Source organism: Hemiscyllium ocellatum, chromosome 12 (genome assembly GCF_020745735.1).
Source record: "Hemiscyllium ocellatum isolate sHemOce1 chromosome 12, sHemOce1.pat.X.cur, whole genome shotgun sequence".
In the NCBI taxonomy this organism is placed as follows: domain Eukaryota; kingdom Metazoa; phylum Chordata; class Chondrichthyes; order Orectolobiformes; family Hemiscylliidae; genus Hemiscyllium; species Hemiscyllium ocellatum.
In genome coordinates, this window is record NC_083412.1 from 93,438,934 (window position 1) to 93,459,361 (window position 20,428).

The 20,428-nt window shown below is 44.3% G+C and overlaps 1 long non-coding RNA gene across 1 annotated transcript in view; it reads right to left on the bottom strand.

The window, feature by feature from the left end:
* Positions 1-20,428, bottom strand: part of LOC132820873 (uncharacterized) — a 299,239-nt gene that overhangs the window by 67,663 nt on the left and 211,148 nt on the right. Inside the window, exon 6 of the long non-coding RNA XR_009645251.1 lies at positions 2,272-2,336. This is a non-coding gene — a long non-coding RNA (uncharacterized LOC132820873). The remainder of the gene's footprint in view (positions 1-2,271; positions 2,337-20,428) is intronic.

Below are 20,428 nucleotides of genomic sequence, written 5' to 3' on the forward strand. Positions count from 1 at the left end.
AACATCCTTCCTACATTTACCCTGTCTAGTCCTGTTCAAATTTTAGAGGTTTCTACCAGATCCCCTCCACCTTGCTCTTCCAAACTCCAGCAACTATTGCTCTAACTGATCTAATTTCTCCTCAATCTCTCTGGATCATCAGACCGTGACCAGATGGGTGGCCATTCTGCCAGTGAGTAAAGAATTGACTCGGCGTCACACGTTCAGTAGCAAGACATTATGATCTGTAACATGTGCCTGAATGGAAAGAGACTTAGTTGTAACTTTCAAAAGGGAATTGGATAAATTCTTGAAGGGGGAAATAAGATTGCAAGCTAATCTGGGTGGACAATTGAACTGCAGTTCATGACATGTGTTATAACAGTGGGAAGCTTGCTATCGATCACAGTCTGTCATGTCTGGCACAGTTTGCTATGTCTGACACAACCTGCCATGGCAACAGTTGCTATGGCGACTGCTGCCAGCCAAGAAAAGCAAGAACAGCTTTGAACATTATTCGGTAACTCTTAGATTTTGTAGCTGAGAGGTCCCAAGTGGGACTGAGTCAGGCAGGCTCAGAAGTCCTACTTGTACAATTTCTGCTGATTATTGTTGGCTGGGAAAATCAGACTTGGGCAGACATCGGGATAAAAGAAAGGATTAGGCCCAGGGACAATAACTACAAACATATATGTAGACACTCTCACTGCCCGGAAAATCGAAAGAGGTGCCAAAACGCAGATAGGACAAGGTGCCCTTTAGGGGTCAGAGGAGTGGATTCTCAGTGACCTTGTCTGGTCTCAAACTGGGTGGAGGTGGTCTCAAAATGGGGCAGGCTCCATTGTTGAAGGACAACACACTGAGTGCAAAATAGCCAGCTGTTTCAGACCCTCTTCTGATATTGATTATCAGATTATGATTGCGACACAGGAGGAGGGCATTTGGCCCATCGAGTCCACACTGGCTCCCTCAATCTACAACTCATCTAGTCCCAAGGCCTGCTCTCCTTCAGATCATTATTTAGTCTCCTTTGCAAATCTCACAAATGAATCTGCATCTTGTAACATTACTAGGATCCCATTCCTCATTTTTGGTTGAATGGGGACAAGGCAGGAGAATGGGGGGTTCAGAAATGTACCAGTCATGATTGAATGGGGGACAGACTGGATGGGCTGAATGACCTAATTCTGCTCGGGTATCATGGTCTTATGGACAGTGAAGTATGTTTATTTGGACCATCTCTAAAGGCATTAAAGAGGACTTGTCCAAATGAAATGATTTAATTTCTTTGAAAGGGAGGGGATTGCCTTTCAATACTCTTCATTGCTGCTCACCCAGGAACCTCACTGCCCAAGATTAAGAATCTTCCTCAGCCTTCTCCGGTCTCACAAACCACCTGTTTGGGAGGAAGTTTCTGCCATTCCTTATTTGCAGGAGTGTTTTCTTCCTATCTGCCCTGAATGGTATGGCTCAGAGTTTGAGCCTATATGCTGTCTTGCTACAGAGCCATAGGGACGTACAGCACAGAAACAGACCCTTTGGTCCAACACGTCCATGCCGACTAGATATCCTAAATTGATCTTGTCCCATTTACCAGCATTCGGCCCGTATCTCTCTAAACCTTTCCTAATTGCATGCCCATTCTGATACCTCTTAAATGTTGTAATCGTACCAGCCTCCTCCACCTCCTCCGGCAGCTCGTTCCATACATGCACCACCCTCTATGTTAAAAAGTTGCCCGTTAGGTCCCTTTTAAATCTTTCCCCTCTCACCTTAAGCCTATGCCTTTTAGTTCTGGACTCCCCTATCCTGGGGAGAAGACCTTGGTTATTCGCCTTATACATGCCCCTTGTGATTTTATAAACCTCGATAAGGTCACCCCTCAGCCCCTGATGCTCCTTCATTCTTTCTTATCAAGAGATGGGTACGAAGGAACATGGGTGTACTTTCATACATCCCTCTAAAAGTCTAGGAGATAAGCTGTTACATTTTCTGAGAGATGAAAGGTGGTCCCCAAATTCACCACACTCTCCCTTCACCACCCCTCACATCACCATCCCAACTACAATGGTAATAAACCATTGGTAATAAACTCTTTTACAATGAACAGAGTAATTTTGATTCAACAGAACCGGTACCAGATGAGATCAGTGGCTTTAGCACTTATCAACCCCAGAAGTCCCCCTGATCTGTGGTGAGCTTGCTCTGAGGACTACCTCAGCAGACCAGTGTGGGATCCGAGGGACCACTCAATCATTGCTTGTGAGGAATAGATAATAAAACATGTACTACCTTGATTCCGATGTCCAATTCCAGCATTTGTCATTTGAGTGTGAATTCTGTAGACGGAGCTCTATCTGTGTTATATAGAAAGGGAAGTAGATGTTTAGTCTTCCTTTATCAGAATCTGGAGAGTCATGTGACAGTTTCCCCTGAAACAGTGAAATCAGAAGTCATGACATTGCCCATTGAAGCTGTGCAGAGAACAAGGATCAACCAAGAGGCTTGCGGTACTATCACTGGACTGTAAATCCAGAGACCCAGATAATGTTCTGGGGACCTGAGTTCAAATCCCACCATGGAATTGGAATTTAACTGCCCTCTGGCCAATTAGGGATGGCCTAGCCAGTGAAACCTTCACCCAGTGAATGAATAAAGGAACCAAGGCAAGGTTCAATTAGTCTGAACTCTCCTCAATCATCCAGCTACTGCCACACTGACCCAAGCAATGCAAGCACCAGTTATAATTTAATCTGTAAACTTACTCCTGGGTATATGTTATTCTACATGTTAACCTCCCAACTCTCCCTTAATTAGATCTCAGTCTGTAACTCACTCTTGAGTATCCATTGCTCCATATATTGATTCCCCAATTATATTCTAGCCTGTATATCAGCGAATGGTTAGAGTGTAGAAAAAAAGCCTTGCCTCTTGGCCACAGGAACCTTTACCATTCAGATGCTCATCCAATTCCTTTTTGAAATTTAGGATCCACCCTGCCTCCTCCACATTCTCACACAGCGACATTGGAGATCCTAACCACTCACTCCCTCAATAATGACACTTTTGATTCTGTTAAACTTGTGTCCTTTAATACCTGACCTGTCTACTCTGGAAACCTCTCTCCATCCACCTCGCAATGATGAGCATCTCCATCAGATCCCCTCTCAACGTTCTCTTCACTAAGGAGAATAACTCCAACATTTCCTATCTATCTCTATGACATTGCCAAAACAATAATTATGAATTTTTTCTGCATTCTTTGCAATGCTGCCACACGCTCCATAATGTGTAGAGTCCAGAACTTGTTAAAAATCTCCGGCTGAAACAAAAACTAGTATTTGAAAATGGTTAAAGGCTGCTCAATGCCACCTTCTCAGGGGCAACTAGAGATGGGCAATAGTCAGTGATACCTACATTTCATAAATTAATCAAAGAAAGTCATTTCCTTGCTTTTGTACTCTGGGCCTTATTTATAAAGTTCAGGAATCTTGTTAACGACTTATTAATTGCTTTCTCAATCTGCCCTGTGATCCTCATCGAACTGTGTCTATCTGCCCCCATATCCCCTACACCTCCTTTAGAAGTGCATCTTTTTTCACACTTCCTTTCCTGGTAATTTTAAATGAATCACTTCACACTCCACTGCATTACATTTCACCTGCAAGATATTCATCTGCTCCACAAGCCTGCCTCTGTCCTACTGAAGACTATTGTTCTTCCTTTCACAGGTCACAAGTTTTGTTTCACCTGCAAATTTTGACATTGTGACCTATAAAGCCACATTGTTAATATAAATCAAGAAAAGTGGCTGGTCCTAGACACATTCCTGGGGAATGCACATGCAGCCATGTTATTCTATATATATATATATATAGATACACACACACACCAACCAAATCCCACAATTAGATTTCTGCCTGTAACTCTCTCCCATATATATTACAATCCAGGTAGAAACTAATGTGAAATCTTTGTAAAATAGCTTGATAAAACATTGCTGTATCTATAGACCTCTACAACATTTTGTAACCATCTCATGTAATATCTCTCCTTTTAGATGTTGCTGCTGCCAGTACGTCTTACTCTAGTTACCCCATTTCTATCTTTGAAAACAAGAGGGGATGAAGTTTTCTCCTTTACCCGAGGCCAATTACTTCTCTTTCCATCTCCTTTTTGTCCTAAAGGTTCCAACTCAATTCAACTTCTATCCTTGATTTCCATCTCGGTTGTCCGTTGGGAACAGAGGGGTAGGCAAGGAAGGAAGGGTTTGTGTAGGCACTCAATTTTACACTATGCCCAATTTTACCTTATGTTGATGGTAAGAAGGAGGTGTTAATTGTTGGATTGACTGTTGGTACTCTAAGTTGACAAGGCTTGGGGGCTAAATAAGATACAAAAATATTGAAGGAAGTAAGGGTGGAAAGTGAAGGGGCACTGGGTGGCAGTTAACTGGAAAATTACAAAGATTACACACTTGTTAAAAAAAAATTGTATGAATTAGCCTGACAATTACTGACCCACTCAGTTGAACTTCAGCCGTGTAGAAGCTTCTCGAAACAGTTGCTTGGAATGGAATTGCTGTCACATGATAAAAGGTCAGTTGATTTGAAAGAGTAGAATGGATCTTTTTTTAAGGGAAGTCACGTTTAACTAACGTGGAATTTTTTGAAGAGGTAACAGAAAGGCTCGATGGGGGTAATGCTGTTGTTGTGCCACACATAGATCTCCTGAAGGATTTTGATTCAAGACCCCATAACAGACTTGTGCAAAAATATGTTCATCCAATTCCTTTTTGAAATTTAAGATCCACCCTGCCTCCTCCACACTTTCACACAGAGACATTCCAGATCCTAACAACTCACTCCCTCAACAATGACACTTTTGGTTCTGTTGCCGACAGAATCAAAATATTATTACTAAAGTGGATGCAAATTGGCTGACTAAAACTATATACAGTATTCGAGCTACGGTCTCACTAACACACTGTATAGTTATTTCCTCAGACTAGGAGACCAAAACTGCACACAATACTCAAAGGGTGACCTGATCAGGGCCCTGTATAGCAGCAGTAAAATATCCCTACTCCTACACTTAAATCTTCTTGCTATGAAGGTCAGAATGCCATTAGCCTTCCTCATCATCTGCTGCACCTTCGTGCCAACCTTCAGCGACTGCTCCACCCTGACACCCAAGTCTCGTTGCTTCTCACCAGTTCCCAAACTGCCAGTAATTATGTTGACATGCACACACACACTTCCCATACTTCAACAGTGTTTAGAAATCAGAACCCTGAAAAATTTGACTCATCCTCCATCCAGGAACTCTGTGACCAAGGCATCTTGTGACAAGGTGGCACCCTCCCGCTCTCTGGACCAGAAGTCTTGAGTTCAAATCCCACCTGTTCCAAAAATGTACCACCACATGAACAGGTTGATTAGAAAATATGTATAACCGCTGACCACCCGCTACCCTGGCTGCACTTAATTGTTCAGATCAAGTGACGAGTTCAGAAGCTTCTAGTTAGAGACTACATTTTCAGACAAACACCATTGAAATCCTGCCTTGAGAAATATCACAGAGATTTTGCCTAGCCCTGCTGTTTCTTATCAGTAATGGAGAGCGAATGTAACAACATCCTCAAAAATTAAGAGACAAGCATATATTAAACTAAATCAATGTTGGATAAACAAATAATCCAAGGTAAGCAGTACTGCCTTTGGCAGAAAAATGAACACAAACATTCAACCACCTCAGATTCACCATTTCAAAAGCATACCACTCTGAAGGGTTTGGAATGAAATTAATGCGTAAAGCTACAATGACTTTAACATGACACCTTTCATCAAAGCTCTCTGCAGCTGACAACATATTTTTCTGAAGAGTAGTCAATGCTGCAATGTGGGAACAAACTGGCCGCGAATACACACACAGTAAGATCCCACAATTGGAAATGTGGTCAAGGGCAGATAACCCAATTCCACTTTACATTGTGACGTTTTGCAAGGACACTGTTGAGAAATGGGTCTGCTCTTTTTCAAACTGGGGTCAGGCTCTTTTATACCTCCATTAACGGTGGGTGTGGGTGGGGCGTTGTGTACCCCAAACACATCAGTTTCATGCTGAGCACTCGACACAGTGGGATGTTAATTATTTAAGTTAGCTTGTGGAGCCTGGAGATTTGTTTTTAAACGTTTCGTCACCGTACTAGGTAACATCATCAGTGAGATTCTTCGGTGAAGCGCTGGTGTTATGTCCCGTCTCTCTACTTATAGGTCTTGGTTTCTTAAGGTCGGTGATGTCATTTCCAGTTTTTTTTTCAAGGGAAGGTAGATAGGGTCTAAATCGATGTGTTTATTGATGGAGTTCTGGTTAGAATGTCAGGATGCGTCTCAGGATTCTCGTGCATGTTTTTGTTTCACTTGTCCTAGGATGTGTGTGTTGTCCCGGTTAAAGTGGTGTCCTTCTTTGTCTGTATGTATAGAAACTAGTGATAGTTGAATGTCTCAAACAGCTCATAGTGTGGAGCCACACTTGCACAGAACAACAATGGAGTGATGACAGAGAGTGGTGTGACTAACATTATGGTTGAAGAGGAGCGATTAGGAACATAGGAACAGGAGTAGGCCATTCAGCCCATCAGACCAGTTCCGCCACTCAGTAAGATCATGACTGATCTTCTGCCTAACTCCATATGCCTGCCTTGGGCCTATATCCCTTGAAACCCTTGCTTAATAAAAATTGCTGATCTCAGATTTAGATATAACAATGGAATTAGCAAGATGCTTCCGCAAGTTAGGGATCTGGAATACATTGGTATAATTTGGCCAACAAATTCAGGAGTATAAGGTTATGATGAAGGCTTGTTTGAATGGAAGGGATACCAGACATAAACAGGTCAATGACAAAACTTCATATATTCCCAGCTCTAAATCACTATATAACTGACGAAATACTAGATAGGATTATATTCATTGCACTTCAGAAGAATGAGGGGAAATCTCTTGAACAATTGTAACGGGATTAGACAGGGTTGAAGTAGAAAGGATGTTCCCAATGACCAGGCAATCCATAGTGGCTCAGTGGTTAGCACTGATGCCTTACAGTGCCAGCGACCTGAACTCGATTCCACTTTCCGGTAACTGTCCATGCCTGTGTGAATTTCTTCCGGGTACTCCTGTTTCCTCCCACAATCCAAATATGTGCAAGTTAGGTGGATTGGCCATGCTAAATTGTCTTAGTGTCCAGGAATGTGCATGTTAGGTAAGTTAGCCATGGGAAATACAGGGTTACAGGATATGGAGGTGGTTCTGGGTAGGATGCTCTTCGAATGGTCAGTGTGGACTCGATGGGCTGAATGGCCTGTTTCCACACCACAGGGTCTCGATGATTTCAGATCAGGTGGTCACAATCTAAAAATATGGGGTGAGGCCATTTAGGACTGAGATGAGGAGAAATGTCTTTACCCAGGGAGTGGGGAGTTTGTGGAATTCTCTGCCATAGCAAGTAGTTGACAGGCCTTAAACATTGAATATTTTCCAGAAAAATTTAGATATATTTCTTAGTGCTAAAGGATGAAAGGGTATGGAGAGAAAGCTGGAGCATGGATGATCAGCCATGTTCAGATTAAATGTTGGAGCAGGCTCAGGCAGCTGAATGGCCTACTCCTGCTCCTAGGTTCCAAGTTTCATGTAGGTTTAAGCATCATAGAATGTTACATTACAGAAACAGACCATTTAACCCACTGTGCCTATGCCAACTCTTTGAAATTAGCTCCACTCCTCACCTACACCTATCTTCGACACTTGTAACAACGTTCATAAAGAACACGGAAATCCCACACTCCCTCTGCCATACATAGTCGATAACACTCCAGAGGCTTGAATATATAATCCAAGTGGTCAGTCCCACTGATGGAGAGCTGTATTGTTAGCGGGGTTGACTCTTGCATCAGGTGTTAAACTAGTGCTACCTCCGCACTCTTAGATGGAAATAAAGGATCTCCTGTTAATGTTTGAAGGCAAAGTCAGAAGTTACATGACCCCAGGTTATTGTCCAACAGGTTCATTTAAAATCACAAACTTTTGGAGCGCTGCTCCTTCACCAGGTGACATGCTGGAGAAGAACCTGATATCATGTGATTTCTGACCTTGCCAACACTAGTCTGACACCAGCACCTCCACATCATGTTCGATGGAAATCAGGGGAAGGCTTCACAATATATTGGTCAATATTTATTGGTTATGTAGTCTTTACAACACTGTTGTTTATGGTAGATTGCTTAGAGTAAATTAGCTGTGAAATCTCTTACACTGCAATAGACATTGCTTAGGAGAAAGTGAGGATTGCAGATGCTGGAGATCAGAGTCGAAGAGTGTGGTGCTGGAAAAGCACAGCAGGTCAGGCAGGACCCAAGGGGCAGGAGAATCAACATTTTGGGCATTCTGATGAGTGGCTTATGCCTGAAATGTCGATTCTCCTACTCCTTGGATGCTGCCTGAGCGGCTGTGCTTTTCCAGCACCACACTCTCGACCCAGATAACTGTGCTTATATAACCTTGTGGTTACAAAATAGATGATGAGAAATAGATGAGGGAGGCACGGTGACTCAGTGGTTAGCACTGCTGCCTCACAGCGCCAGCAACCCAGGTTTGATTCCAGCTTCAGGTGACTGTCAGTGTGGAGTTTGCACATTCTCCCCGTGTCTGTGTGGGTTTCCACCGGGTGCTCCAGTTTCCTCCCACAGACAAAAAAATGTGCAGGTTAGGTAGATTGGCCATGCTGCATCGCCCACAGTGTCCAGAGATATGTCGGCTAGGTGAATAGGCCATGCCTGATTGTCCATATTGTCTAGGAAATGTAGAAATACACGGTTACAGGTATAGGGTAGGGAGTGGGTTTGGGTTGGATGGTCTTTGGAGGGCCAGCGTGAACTTGATGGGCCTAATGGCCTTCCTCCACATTGTAGGGATTCAGTGAATTTGTTGCCACTCATAACAGGACCAAGAATAAGAAGACGCAGATTTAATGTGATTACAAAAAGTAAACAAGATGGGAGACAAAGGTTTTTTTACTCATTCAGGTCTGGAGTGTGTTACCTTAAAGTGTGGCACATTTGAGATTCAATTGAGGCATGAGACGATGAGATAAATAGAAACAATGTGCAGAGTCTCAGGGTACAGCTGGAAGGATAGTTATAAGTCACAATGCTCAGTAGAAGCACTTTCTGTACTGTAACAATTCCACAACTCTGTGATTCTGAGATCCTTTGAAATCTGGAAAGATTTGTATTAGCACTGCACCCTTGTTTCTTGTATGCAAACCATAATTCCTGTGGTCATGAAGTTTTTGTTTTTAATATTGAAGAACTTTTTTTTTGTTAAATATATATAAGTTGAGCTTCAGAATGTAAACTCGCAATGTCAACCTGTCACATTGTACTTATACCCTCCCACCAGTGGGGGTGCTACAATGCCTATATTCTGCATTTGACAACTCAGCCTGCATTGAAGGCACATTAGTTTCAAACAGAGCTACATCTCCGTTTCGCAAATTTCTGTCAGTTCTTTTAAAAGCATGATAAATAATAAATGACAGCAGAGCAAAGTATAAAAATAAGGTCAAAATCTACTTCATTGCTCTGTTTTCTTTCTATAGCTCTGTAATTTGTCCTGCACCAGGTTATCATTCTTTCTGAAAGGATACAAACATCCCTCTATGTTAACTGTTTCCTACAATAAAACATGACATGTTCCAACAATATTAAAAACACACTGTGCCACGGAAACAATTTCTAAAAAGGGAAGGAGAAAAAAAGGCCGGAGTTTAAGGCTGTTTAGCGTTTCCCTGTACCTGAACAACCAAGCAGTTCTCTGTATTCAAAGCCCAGCCCACACAATAGTTAATCTTTTATTCAGTGCAGCTTCTGTTCAGTTAACAATTAGGCATTGTGATCCTAAGATCTTGAAATCTGGAGCAGGTACAGCAGTCTGACCATTAATCTAACTGACTGTTCAATCCAAGCCTGCAGAGAGACATTTAATAAAAAATTCAGGCTATGCAAGTGTAACTTGCAAGGCCACGATTTACAGCCCACTGCCAGTGTTCCTTGAGAAGGTGGTAGTGAGCCTCCTTTAGTCCATGTGGTGCAGGCAAACCCACAGCACTGTTAGGAAGAGGATTCTAACTAAACATTGTAGCCATTGAGGGTCTTAGCTTGGCAAAGGATCAATACATCTGGGCAAACTGCACTGAAATAGTAATTAACAACATACACTGTTATTAATGTGGAAACCATCCAGCAAATTCGCTAGATTAAGAGGTATTGCATGCACTGCTAATCTCCAGAATTTTCTGGGTTTGCACATTAATTGGCCATTAAATCACCACAGAAAGTTAAATCTGGTTATTAACTGTGTAAGTACCCTTTTAATGACACGATAATTATAAGCATAATGCCAATTAACCTCTTTGGACTAGAAAGGAAACAGTTTAAAGTGTTCAATCTTTTTGCAACAGGTAGTAATTGGAGTTATAGATTCAAGCACGCTGAATATTTAACTGTTTTTACTTTTTCAAATTACTTTTCTTCTCTGTACCCATTCTCTCTCGATCTCGGTCTGAATTCAGTTTGCCTGTCCTTCTCTTTTCTATGCCTCAGATAACTCTAATTCACTCTCTTTTGCCAGCATTCTTCTGCGTCTCCCTCAATTCTTAAATCCCACTGGTTCAAGAAATTCACCCTGACTCCAGCATTCAATGAAGTCCATTGCCCACAATGTAGCATTAACAACTTGCCCCTGCAGCAAATCAGACAGCGAAGCATTTCGAACTGAGGGATGCCGGGAAATGGGAATTGTGTACGTCGGGCACGGTCTTTGTGCATACCAGACTCTGTACACATCAGTTATTCTGTATGTCGTGTAGCCATTTGGTGTCTGTACGATGTCATGTGTAGATGTTGGCATTCTGAACTTTGGATTGTGTATAGGCCTCTATCCATTGGACTTTAGGAGGTTGGGAAGTGACCTTTTTAAAAGATATAAAATCTCTTGGGGTCTTATACGTAGATTCAGAAAGTTTGCTTTCCCTTGTGGGAGAATCTAGGACCAGAGGGAATCAGCTCAGAGTAAAGAGAGAGATGAGGAGGCCGTTCTCATGATTAGATTCCCAATAGTGTGGAAACAGGCCCTTCGGCCCTACCAGTCCACACTGACCTTCCAAAGAGTAACCCACCCAGACCTATTTCCTTCTGGGTAAAAACAATGACTGCAGATGCTGGAAACCAGATTCTGGATCAGTGGTGCTGGAAGAGCACAGCAGTTCAGACACCTAACACTATGGGCAATTTAGCGTGGCCAATTCACCTGACCTGCACATCTTTGGACTGTGGGAGGAAACCGGAGCACCCGGAGGAAACCCACGCAGACACAGGGAGAATGTGCAAACTCCACACAGAGAGTCGCCCGAGGCTGGAATCCAACCTAGGACCCTGGTGCTGTGAGGCAGCAGTGCTAACCACTGAGCCACCGTGCCGCCCCATGAATAATGGATAGGGTAATGAATCTGGGGAATTCTTTACCGCAGAGGGTTTTCAAGTCTGGATCATTGAGTATAATCAAGGCTGAGGTAAAGAGATTTTTAATCAGTAAGGGAATCGAGGGTTATGGGGTAAAGGCAGGATGGTGGAGTGGAGATTCATCAGATCAGCCATGATCTCAGTGAATGGTGGAGGAGACTCGATGGGACGAATGGACTAATTGCACTCCTACATTTTACAATTGGCTTACAGTATTGCTTAGCTCCTTTAAGGATGGCAGATAGGAAGGTAGAGTAGGAGGCAAAAGGAAGGAAGGAAGGAAATTGATTTAATGACAGATATCTCTTACGGTTTGTAACCTGTTAGCAGAGGGAGTGTGGCAGCATTGGGGAGAGTCTGTGGAAGCTTACAGATAAAGTGAGTGACAGAAGAGAAAGGGAGAGGGCTAGACAAAAAGTGGAAATCATGTAAAGGGGAGTTGGTGGGTGAAAGAGGAAAGGTGAGTTGCAAGATGGAGGACTGGGGATCAGGGAGTACTTGGTGTGAGGGAAGCATGAGGGATTAGTGGTGCTTTGAAAACCTTCGCCTCAACTCCACAACTCAAATTTAGCCAATAATTCCTCTCCTCATCAAGACATCCTCAACTGTTCACTCTGCCAGAACAAAAACACAAAGTGAGAGTGAGACCAAAAGGACAGGCTGTTAGAGGAAAGCTGGAGATTGAGTTAGAGGGAGGGAGGGAACCAGAATACAGATATGAAAGGGAAGAAAAAAACATAATCTCTGATTTAGCAAGTGCAATGTCATGGGAGATCAAATACAATCAAATCCCTCTCCTGGAAGCACTGACTCTTGCACAAGTATGACTCATTGCCTTTAGCTGCCCTTTTGTGCTTCACCCAAGTGACCATGATTCATAGGCAAGTCTAGACAGTGATCGTGGGTTCTTTGATTGGGAAAGCAGTAATAATCAAGTCTTCTCCTGTCCACATTCTGACATCCTCTGGCTAAGAGTTGGCTAGGCTGCCAGGAGAAATGGGAAAACCTGTCTGACATCCGGACCCACATCCCGCAAGCCTGCCAAGGGCCGCTTCTGTCTGAATGAAATGAGTAGGGATGGAATGCTGACCTCCTACCTACTCGAGTCGCATCAGACACAACCTGTATTCCACTTGGGCATGAGCACTGGAGGTCATGTACAGCCTTCACTATCAGACAGCTCACTCTTCCCAGCCAGAGCCAGACAGCTCTACAAAGTTTTTGGTGGGGAGGGTGAAGAAGGGGAATGAATCAGCAAGAATATTCTTGCAATCCTGTTTCCCACTTCCCAAAGTTTTCAATATCTTCTTTCCTCACAGGGGCCCTGTTCTGCCACTCAGGCCACCAGCAGCGTCTCACTGTAATCCCTGTATATATTTTTTTGGAATGGCTGTGGTGCAGATCCCTCTGAGTCACCGTGTCTCACCAGGAGGACCGGCCTTGCCAAGTTTAGGCGTGAACGACAAACACGTTCGGACCGACTCACGGGCAGCATCTTTCTCTCTGACTTTGATCGTGCAAACTCCATGTGGAAAAGAAGTATAAAGTCACCATTGCTTTGTGACCACTGGAATGCTGGCGCTGCTGACTGAATCGAAACAATCACCCACCCTGCCACCGCCACCTTAATTTGAAAGAAAAACACTTCAACAAACAACTTACATAGATACATCTAATGGCCAAAGTACTTCAGAAAATACATCAACATTTCGCTGGACAAAATATGCATAAAATCAAAGTACTTCAGTACCTGGTCCGGAAACAAATAGTCTCCCCTCGTCATCGCGGATAATGGAAGAGGAACAGTTCCTACGCCCTGTGCCAGCGATGACTGGAATTCGCCGTTCGAAATTTTCCAAAGAAATGGGAAAGGCCGAGAGGGGGAGGCAGAGGGCTGGAAGATGGCAAAGCGGGGGAGTGTGGTGAAGTTAGGGTTTGAGGGTGAGGGGTAGGCAGCTGGCCGAAATGAGGAAGGGGCGCGGTGGATTTCAGAGAAAGGGGGGAGAACCCCAACAGCCTCCTCACCTTGCCCTCCTGCAAAAACCTCACTCAACCCTCTCACCGAATCTTTGAAAAAGGAAGAGTTTTAAATAAAAAAAAACTCAAGGAACAAAAAAAAAGGATTCCAGATGTTCTTTTTTACTCTCCCCGCACAGTTCCCATCTCGGAGGAAATGTTGGAATCCTTAAATGTCCGATCCCAGTTTAAATTCCAGGCACGAGGCACTCTTCAGTTAATGTTATACCACCCCCTGCACTTGGGAGAGGGATTGAAATAGGAGGTGTTCAAACTGAATGAAACGCCCCTGACCATTTCAGTTCCAATTCTTTTCATGTGTATTTTTTTTCTCCCTCCCCATCCCCTGGTCAGGGAGTGATTCCACCAGTTCCTCCAGAGGCCAATGATATCAAAGAAAGGGAGGTGAAGAGAGAAGAGGGTTCTGACACAGCACGCACTGATCTCCCTTCGCTCTGCAACAACTCTAGTTTGCTACTGTTCTCTTGGCTTGCCCACGACCAAAGCCTTTGTTGTGCCCTGTCGCAAAGATTTTGAAAACTTTCCCCTCCCTCTCCTCCGCCAGGATAGTCATATTTAAAAAGGAAAATACCTCCACCACCCCCCCTAACCCCACTCCTCCAAAATAAATTCCCTCTCTCCCTCATGGCGAGTGATACAATCAGTTTCAGATTCCTCGTTACTTTCCCCTCCCCTCAACTTTTCCTCTTATTTTTCGGGGGAGAATTAGGAGATAAACAGCAGAATTTCTCAGGCATGAAGAGGACAGCCTCCTGGGGCACTGCCAAAAATAAGGGGAAAAAAAAGACAGGCGAACAGCATAATGGCAAAGTTGTGCTTCTGAGCTGAACCGCTCTCTCTCTCTCTCTCTCTCTCAGCGTGGGCATGGTCATTGAGCAGTCCGCCATTTTGTGTGCAGATGTACGCTGCTCTCCATTCTCTCTCCTTCGCTGTCATTTTCCCTTGTCCTCTCTCTTTTTCATCCTCTTTTTACGTCCATCCCTCTTTCTCTTCTGTAGCTCTATTCTCGCTGTTTCTACATCTCTCTGGTTTTGTCTCCCTCTCTCTCTCTCTCGGCCACACATTCCTTTTAACTGCTTCCTCTCCTTCCTTATTTTCCTTCTCTCTCTTGTAGATTCTTTGCTCACTCTCACTCTGTGCCTTTATTCCTGTGATTAGGCTGACACCTTCTTCACCTGCCAAGCACTTGCAAGCATTGGTTTGTCTGCATCCCCCTTTGTCTGCATCTCTGCTTCTTTCTCTCTCCCTGCCCAACTCTCTGTCTATCCGCCCTCCTGTCTCTGTCTCTCCCTGTGATTTCTCACTCTGCCTGTCTCTCTATCTAATGCCTGCCTGTCTGTCGCAATCTCATCTTGCCTCTGCTTCCCTGTGCCTCAGCGTGTATCACACTCTTCCCTCTGTCACATTCTCTCATGGGTCTCTTGTCTCCAATCTCTCCCTGTGGCAAATCTATTTGCTTTTCCAAAAAGCAAGCTAGAGAGGTAGTTCCCATGAACCTCTGTCTCTGAGTCGCACAAAAAGGAAAACAAAAGAAGGAATCCTCGCTCCATAAGATTGTCTATTTCGCATCCTGACACCAGCCGGCAACTTATAGAATTAGGCAAAATGCATCACCTTTGGGAGGTTGATGTCATGGCAACACCTGCTTGGCATACTGCCCAGTGCTCTGCACTGTGAGACTCTGACGGTTTTAACTGGTTGAATTCCAAAAGTCCCTGCTTTCCTGACATGTTGCCAGGCTCTTTGTCCCTTCGAGCGAGAGTGGTGCTGTTACACATTGAACTGAGGTGGCACTGTCTCTGTTAACTACCTTTGTGAAGGCTTGTCCCCGGTCTATCTGATGCTCAAACCATCCTCTCTGGTGAATGGAATGGGGTGACATAAAGTAATGTGGGGGTATGATGAGAAGAGGGTGTATGAATTGGCTTTTCGCCATTCCTGACCACAACAACAGCTGACACGCTCAGAGTGGGGAGCTCAAATGCACTTAACCAAGACCACATCCCTGTCTTAGTTTTTTTTTGGTTAAAACAGAAACTCCTTAGTTAATCCATACAAAAGGAGAGGTTTAGTAAAGATGACCAAATGATAGTGAGTTAAATCATAAAGATTAGATGAGGAGACACTTTTCCATGGCAGATGCAAAAATAATTCTCATACAGACTCAGAACAAAGGGTAGAAAAGGTCAATGTTTCTGGTGCTGTGTCTGGGGAAAGATTGAGGCTAACTGGATAGCTTGTTAATAGCAAAGCCTAAATGGCCTCAATCTGTGCTGAGAGGTTCAATGTTTCTATGAATAATATCTGAGCAACACAGTGTCATAGAGATGTACAGCACGGAAACAGAGACTTTGGTCCAACTCGTCCATGCTGACCAGATATCCTAAATTAATCCAGTCCCATTTGCCAGCACCTGGCCCATATCCATTCAAGCCCTTCTTATTCATATACCCATCCAGATGCCTTTTAAATGTTGCAATTGTACCAGCTTCCACCACTTCCTCTGGTAGCTTATTTCATACACATACCACCCTCTACATGACAAAGTTGCCCCTTAGGTCTCTTTTATATCTTTCCCATCTCACCCTAAACCTATGCCCTCTAGTTCTGGACTCCCCAACCCCAGGGAAAAGACTTTGTCTATTTATCCTATCCATGCCACTCATAATTTTATAAACCTCTATAACGTCACCCCCCAGCCTCTGACGCTCCAGGGAAAACAGCTCCAGCCTGTTCAGCCTCTCCCTATAGCTCAAATCCTCCAACCCTGGCAACATCCTTGTAAATCTTTTCTGAAATGTTTCAAGTTTCACAACATCCATCGAATAGGAAGGAGACCAGAATTGCATGCAATATTGCAACAGTGGCCTAACCAATGTCCTGTACAGCCACAACATGACCTCCCAACTCCTGTACGCAATACTCTGACCATCAAAGGAAAGCATACCAAAAGCCTTTTTTGCTATCCTATCTTGGCAGAACGGATTAGGGAGAACACAAAGGCATTTTACACTTATATGAGGAATAAGAGAATGGTCAAAGAAAGAGTAGGGCCGATCAGGGATAGCATAGGGAATTTGTATGTGGAGTCTGGGGAGGTAGAGGAAGCCCTAAATGAGTTTTTTGCTTCTGTCTTTATGAAAGAAACAAACTTTGTAGTGAATGAAACCTTTGAAGAGCAGTTGTGCATGCTGGAATGGATAGAGATAGAAGAAGCTGATGTGCTGAAAATTTTGGCAAACATTAAGATTGACAAGTCGCCAGGCCCAGAGCAGATTTGTCCTCGGCTGCTTTGGGAAACGAGAAATGCAATTGCTTCACCACTTGCGAAGATCTTTGCATCCTCGCTCTCCACTGGAGTCATACCTGAGGACTGGAGAGAGGCAAATGTAATTCCTCTCTTCAAGAAAGGAAATAGGGAAATCCCCAGCAATTACAGTCCAGTCAGTCTCCCGTCTGTCGTCTGCAAGGTGTTAGAAAGGGTTCTGAGGGATAGGATTTATGACCATCTGGAAGAGCATGGCTTGATTAAATGCAGTCAACACGGCTTTGTGAGGGGCAGGTCATGCCTCACAAACCTTCTCGAGTTCTTTGAGGATGTGACTAGAAATGTTGATGAGGGTCGAGCTGTGGATGTGGTATATATGGACTTCAGCAAGGCATTTGATAAGGTTCCCCATGGTAGGCGCATTCAGAAGGTCAGGAGGAATGGGATACAGGGAACTTAGCTGTCTGGACACAGAATTGGCTGGCCAACAGAAGACAGTGAGTGGCAGTAGAAGGAAAATATTCTGCCTGGAAGTCAGTGGTGAGTGGTGTTCCACAGGGATCTGTCCTTGGGCCTCTACTGTTTGTAATTTTTATTAATGACTTGGATGAGGGGATTGAAGGATGGGTCAGCAAGTTTGCAGACAACACAAAGGTTGGAGGTGTCGTTGACAGTATAGAGGGCTGTTGTAGGCTGCAGCGGGACATTGACAGGATGCAGAGATGGGCTGAGAGGTGGCAGATGGAGTTCAACCTGGATAAATGCGAGGTGATGCATTTTGGAAGGTCGAATTTGAAAGCTGAGTACAGGATTAAGGGATAGGATTCTTGGCAGTGTGGAGGAACAGAGGGATCTTGGTGTGCAGGTACATAGATCCTTTAAAATGGTCACCCAAGTGGACAGGGTTGTTAAGAAAGCATATGGTGTTTTGGCTTTCATTAACAGGGGTATTGAGTTTAAGAGTCATGAGATCTTGTTGCAGCTCTATAAAACTTTGGTTAGACCGCACTTGGAATACTGCGTCCAGTTCTGGTTGCCCTATTATAGGAAAGATGTGGATGCTTTGGAGAGGGTTCAGAGGAGGTTTACCAGGAGGCTGCCTGGACTGGAGGGCTTATCTTTTGAAGAGAGGTTGACTGAAATCGGACTTTTCTCATTGGCGAAAAGGAGGAGGAGAGGGGACCTAATTGAGGTACACATGATAATGAGAGGCATAGATAGAGTCGATAGCCAAAGACTATTTCCCAGGGCATAAATGACTAACACGAGGGGTCATATTTTAAGCTGGTTGGAGGAAAGCATAGAGGGGATGTCAGAGGTGGGTTCTTTACAAAGAGAGTTGTGACAGCATGGAATGCGTAGCCAGCAGCAGTTGTGGAAGCAAGGTCATTGGGGACATTTAAGAGACTACTGGACATGCATATGGTCACAGAAATTTGAGGGTGCATACATGAGGATTAGTGGTCGGCACAACATCATGGGCTGAAGGGCCTGTTCTGTGCTGTACTGTACTATGTTCTATCTACCTGCGACTCCACTTTCAAGGAGCTATGAACCTGCACTCCAAGGTCTCTTTGTTCAGCAACACTCCCTAGGACCTTACCATTAAGTGGATAAGTCCTGCTAAGATTTGCTTTCCCAAAATGCAGCACCTCATACTTATCTAAATTAAACTCCATCTGCCACTCCTCAGCCCATTGGCCCATCTGATCAAGATCCCTTTGTAATCTGAGGTAATCTTCTTCACTGTCCACAACACTTCCAATTTTGGTGTCATCTGCAAACTTACTAACTATACCTCTTATGCTCTCATCCAAGTCATTTATATAAATGACAAAAAGTAGTGGACCCATCACCAATCCTTGTGGCACTCCACCGGTCATAGGCCTCCAGTCTGAAAAACAACTTCCACCAACACCATCTGTCTTCTACCTTTGAGCCAGTTATGTATCCAAATGGCTAGTTCTCCCTATGTTCCATGAGATCTAACCTTGCTAACCAGTCTCCCACGGGGAACATTGTCGAATGCCTTACTGAAGTCCATACAGATCATGTCCACTGTTCTGCCCTCATCAATCCTCTTTGTTACTTTTTCAAAAAACTCAAGTTCATGAGATATGATTTCCCATGCACTAAGCCATGTCGACTATCCCTAATCAGTCCTTGCCTTTCCAAATACATGTAAATCCTGTCCCTCAGGATTCCTTCGAACAATTTGCCCACCACCGATGTCAGGATCACTGGTCATCCAGAGATTTGTCATCAGGTTTTGCAAGTTTTCCAAATGGGGGGCTAGGGGGGGTGGGGTGATGGTTAGAAATAGGCTGTCAGGGTAATGAGGAGAAAGTGAGGACTGCAGATGCTGGAGGTCAGAGTCGAGAGTGTGGTGCTGAAAAAGCACAGCAGGTCAGGCAGCATCCGAGGAGCAGGAAAAACAATGTTTTGGGCAAAGGTCCTTCATCAGGAAATGAGGCCTCATTCCTGATGAAGAGCTTTTGCCCAAAACGTCGATTCTCCTGCTCTTCGGATGCTGCCTAAGCTGCTGTACTTTTCCAGCACCACACTCTTGACTCTGTCAGGGTAATGAGAGATATAAGGGAATATGGAGGCTCTGAGATGGCTGTTTGTGGGGGGGAAGGGTGGTCATGTAGTGGAGACAGTGACAGTGTAATGGTGGCTCAGTGGGGCCAGGTACTGACAGTGTCCACCCAGACCTCTGTTCCCATGCATCCCTTGCTGTTCTCTTGACACACTATGCAACTGAAATAGGACTTGGACAATGCCCAGGCTGACAGGACAACATGGCTGCTGATGGTTCGGTTCTGATACTTGGAGCAGTGGGATGAGGGAGCCTTCTAGCACAGTCCAGACAGAGTGTGCCACATCATCCTCATGCTCTGCACAACTGGAAGGACAACGAGGCAATGTGATAGATGGTGAGGAGCTGGAGGAAGGGGAGGTCCCTGTGCTGAAGGAAGTTCTCTTTGTGGATATCACAGCTCAGCTGCATTGGGAGCTACAAGGCAGACAGGACCTGATGTGAGATGTGAGCTGGGTGCTGCAGACCATCATGGAGACCAAGGTCAAGCTTCAATATTTGGTTCACATTGTGGGGACAACCTGCAGCCTTTGTTTCCTTTGCTCTCTGTCAATAAAAAGTCACATTTGGAACCATCCGATTACTAGTCTGTATGCGATGTTCTCTTACTGGACAATGACAATCTGAGGGTGATCACTGGGTAATGCGGAGAGAGGTGTAGAGACTCAGAGAGATATAAGTTGAGATGGGATTTAGCTAAGGTCAAGTAAACTAAGTGGCCTTCTGGTTAAGCAGTGGTGGGGGTGAGATGTAGAAGGGAGTGTCAACCTGTGTGCCATGAGCAGCATGGTTTTATGGCTGCTGTGCCATTACACTGCCAGTGAAGGGCGATGGCAAACTGCCAACAATGTCCAGGTGCCCAGCAGTATCTTCAAAAAACCTGGCGTGAGCATTCCGGGCTGTCAGCCTTTTGTGTTGAGCTGTTCTGGGAACAGCGCATGGTAAGTTGGGGTAGGAATCAGACATG